The 4,707-nt window shown below is 37.3% G+C and overlaps 1 pseudogene; it reads right to left on the bottom strand.

Moving 5' to 3' along the window:
• The window catches only part of LOC138037097 (uncharacterized), a 1,702-nt pseudogene extending 499 nt beyond the window's left edge, over positions 1 to 1,203 (bottom strand).
• Positions 1,204 to 4,707: the final 3,504 nt, after the last annotated feature.

The raw sequence follows: 4,707 nt of genomic DNA, 5'->3' as shown, positions 1-4,707 counted from the left end.
TGGTGCATTTTCTCTACTGTTACATTAAGATCTTCAGTTAGGTATTTTGCAATGAGTGACTGTGCATGATGTCCTGAGTCAAAATCCTGCACAGGGTCATCACTGATAACAAACGCATGTTCCTTGATTACAACTGGTTCCTCTGCAGTGCTCTCCTTCCCATCAGCTTCCATGGCAGCATGGCAGAACATTACAGTGATGTGAAGGCTAGCTTTGTTGACATCAAAATACTGGGATTGTATTTCGTTTTGTCCCCTGCAGGCATAACTCTCTGAATAATCATGGATGCAAACAACATGACCAAGTGGAAGATTTTCCAGTAGATCATCAAGCTGCTTTCTTTGCCAAATGGCCATGAACTGGTGATGTGGATAGGTGTCTAGCAACTCAATTAAATACTGGAAAAGTTTTTTTGGCGAAGTTTCCTTCTGCACAAGGGCGATCTTCTTCTGCTGTTCCCCAGATGACACATACTCAAAGTGCTTCCACTTGACTGACCCATTCTCCGAGCTTTCTTCTGGTAAAAGCCTGAAAAGATGAAAAAAAAGCAGCCTGGCTCTCTTTTTTCTTGTCGTGTTTCAGGACGTTTATTGCACCACTTAAATCAGTTGCCATTGCCCTCAACGCTTCAACCTCTTTTTCCTCTTCGGGAGATGTTACCAATCCTTTCTCATGCAGTGCTTTTCTTGTTTGAGGGCTACATACCAGATTCTTTACAATTTCAACCTTTTTCTCTTGCGTTTTGGGTAAAACGTTTTTGGTTTTGTCCACAGCTCTCTTTTTTGCCATACGGCTTTGGAATGCGGAAGTACTGGAAGAACTTCTGGGCGAAACTGTCGGCATCACGGATTGTCCTGTAAGTACGCCAGCTCATTTCTTGTCACAATATCTCTTAGATCTTTCCTTGCTAAGCCGTTTTCTTCGTTCTTCTTCCTCTTTTTCTGCGGCTTTTTTCTGGCGAAGCTTTCTTACCCTTTCTGCACTTGACGTTTTGGCAGTAGTGGTAGCTGCCCCGTTGCGGCAACCCCTATTAAGTGACGCACGTGTTCTCTTCTCTTCGGCCATTGTGGATTTTTTCTCGACATACATCTGGGAAATTTTTACCTTGTTTTTCTCACAACATTTTTTCTTTGAGACCTTTTTCTTTTCTTCTTTCTTCTCTCTCCATTTTCTCATTGATTCTGCATTATTTTTACGCTCCATTGTTGCATACTGAATCTTGTGTGCTCGCGTTGACCTTTCACAATCTCACGTGTTTTACCGAACTTAGCGCACGTGTACGACGCTTGTTACATAACAAAAGGCTTCTAGAAGCATCTAGGGTGGTTACAAAGCTGTTGTTTTCCCTTCGATTAAAACTGAATGGCGGTCAAAGTGGTCGAAAGTTTACGAAGTGACGCGCGGCTGTTTTTGCTTTCTTTGTTCATGTAACCTGAAACCCTAAATGAAATGTTACAAACCGTTTGGGATTCGGAAAAATGCTTCTTGCGCCCTCAATTTGTTATATTTTCTCCTGAAAATGAGTAGTTAGCTTTGTTATGAGATGAGAATGACATCGCAGGAAATTGACATGTTTGGTCCAATGCTGGAAGACGCAGTATGTTACATAGCGTTTGGGAATCAAACATTTCCTTCATTCTCAGGATTGAAATACGCAAAGTCGCCAAAATTCTCAGGACTGACTCTTTAGAAGATGAGAATTCCATTGTAACAAGCTTTTTACCATCACGGCATTCTATGCCTCTGAGGGAAAGACCTTTTTCCTGATTTCATGGACGGAAACATGGAGCATGATGCTTGTACACTTGAACAAAAAGTGCTATTTTTCTCTGAAGATGGTCTGTCTTTCAAATTTGTACATAGACATCTGAAATCTTAAAATTTTAAGATAATGATTATTTTGTGCATGGGAATGTTACGCGTGACTCCCTAAATTATGCATATTTTTGGAAAAATTAAATTTGTAAAAAAATTAGAATTCGATAAAAATCCATGATATTACACAAACTTGTGGAGTATTATGTCTTTTTTATGTGTGCCAAGTCTCGGCATTGTAGCTCTAAAAGTATCAGAGTTTTTTTGGTTCATGTTTGCTTCTGTGTGTTTGTATTTTCCAATTATGATTAGGTGATTATGAGTTAAACAAGACGATGTGTGTCTTAAGACACCATATATAATTTCGTTTTGCTCCAAAGCAATGTTTTCTCCACATGTAGCATTGTACCAATTTGAAAATTTATTCCAAAACGATTTAGCAATTGAACATTCCACAAATAAATGGAGTGGTGTTTGATCAATGCCATGGCAATAACAACAATCTGGTTGCTGTTTCTTTTTCATCAGTATACAAAATATTATGAACTATTTTATATTTCTTTTTTTTTTTTAGTAATGGACATCATGTCTGTTATGATTCTGATGCTCTCACCTATATATCTTCCTTTTACGTATCCTGTTTGAGTTGGGCTAATAATCGTGGGTAACACTTTTGTCAGGCGTAAAGCTAAAGCCTTTGTAACAATTTTGTAGTCAGTGTTCAATTGGGAGATTGGTGTCCAATTTTTGAGGTATTTCTTATCTTTGTCTTTCTTTGGTATTAGCGATATAATACCGCATCTTTGTGAGATTGACATTTCACCATTTTCAAAGGCATAGTTAAAGCTATCAACCATAATTGGACCAATGGCATTTCAGAAGAAATGGTAAAATTCAATATCAAAGCCATCAGAGCCAGGTGTTTTATTGTTCATAAATTGTTTCAGCAAATTGGTACATTCGTTGAGTGTTAACAGCCTCTCGCAGGTGTCCGCTTCTTCCTGTTTGAGAGTATTCAGGCCATCAAAAAAAAAAATCAAGATTGGCAGATTCTGGACAGACAATTTTGGATTGATAAATTTCTCTGAAAAATCGTTCCTCTTCTTCTAAAATTTGTTTAGGCTCAAGGACTATGTTACCGTGTTCTTTTATTAACGAGGTCATATGTTTCTTCTTATGGTTTATTTTTTCTAGGTTGTAGAAATATTTATTGTTCTTTTCACCGAACTCGTACCATTGTGCCTTACTACGTGTCATTGCTCCTCGGGTTTTTTTATTCACAATCTTTGCTAGTTTTTTTTTTAACTCGATCCATTTCAACTTTTGTTGCCTCGCTAATATTTCACCTTAACTTTTCCTGTAATTGGTTTAGTCGCATGAGCAAATCTTTTTCTTCGTTTCGTTTTTGTTTGGCTTTATTTTTACCTAAAATTATTGTTGATGCTCTAATTTCCATTTTGATCATTTCCCAAAATAAGCCTTTGTCATTGAGGTTGCAGTATTTGGCAACAAACTCAGGTATTTGTTTTGTCATCATCCCAGTGTAACAGTTAACCATTAACACTGAATTATTAAATTTCCAAAATCTGGGACCACGCTTTGTTTCATTACTTTCTAATTACATTGACAGGGTTATAGCAGAATGATCGGAAAAAATGTTTGCCACAATATTAGCATTTTGAAATGCTTTTTGAAATAAAAAGGTAGTCTAATCTGCAATAGATTTTCTTGGATGGATTATTCCACGTGAATGCTTGTTTATTTGGATATTTATAGCTCCAGGTGTCAATAAGATTGTGAGTTCTCATTAGAGTTTTCATTTCTTGGATAACTGTCCTCTTTTGTTCGAAAGTACGCCCTCCGCATTTGCCAATTTTGTTCATAACACAATTCAAATCTCCCCCTAGGACTATTCTTTCCCCGGCATATTTATTTAAAACGGAATTAGATAACCCTCTAAGGAATTGCACCTGTTGAGTTTGATCATTTGGGGCGTAAATATTCAGAAAAACAAAATTTTCGCCTTCTAACAATACTTCAGCAAGGATGTATTTCCCATTTTTGTCCGATATAATTTGCTCGATTTTTACATCAAGTTTGGACTTGAATAAAATCATTACTCCTCGACTGTGATTAGTGCCATGACCTCCAATCAATAAGTTTTGCGCAGAAGAGTATGTCTCCTGTAAAAATACTATATCCGATTTTTGCTAATGCTGCCATCGAAATACCTGATGTCGCTTGATCGTCTTGTTTAACCCTCGAACATTCAATGATAAAACACTGAAAGCCATATGTACATGTAAAGTAAAATGAAACGCAAATTCCAGTCAACAGGTTTCATAGTAGACAAGTGAAGCGAAAAGCATTCAAATTTAGAGCTCTTGAGATAAAACTTAAAGCAACCAAAACATTGACAAAAACAAACTAATACAGCATGCATCACAAAACATAAATAGCTGCAGCAATTGGGGCGAATTCTCCTGTCTGAGATTCACGTGAGCGTTCCTACTGCAGTACAGAGGCACTAAATCATAAACAGAATTAAATATTGTTCATTATTCGACCGTAGAGTGTAAAATTTTTTGTTTCAGGTCCTCGATAAACAACTTTGTCAATAATTAGTTTTTCGACGTTGAAGAAAGCCGTTTTGTGATCCCTCTTTGCCTGTTTCAGCACTGGGTATAGCTCCTTTCTTATTTCATCTACTTCTTTTGGGAAGTCATCAGCCACACCCAAAACCTTTTCCCCTTGGCAAGTGCTTGATGTGCGATTTCATTTGTTGCTTATCTTTGAAGAAAGAAACCTTGGCAATTATCGGTCTTGGATGCTGATTTTTTTTTCCTCGCGTACATGGGTTGGGGTTCTGTGAACTCTCTCAAATTCAATATT

Source organism: Montipora capricornis, chromosome 2 (assembly GCF_036669925.1).
Source record: "Montipora capricornis isolate CH-2021 chromosome 2, ASM3666992v2, whole genome shotgun sequence".
NCBI classification, from domain to species: Eukaryota; Metazoa; Cnidaria; class Anthozoa; order Scleractinia; family Acroporidae; genus Montipora; species Montipora capricornis.
The sequence above is the reverse complement of the archived record's forward strand: the minus strand, read 5'-3'. Positions and strand labels throughout refer to the sequence as shown.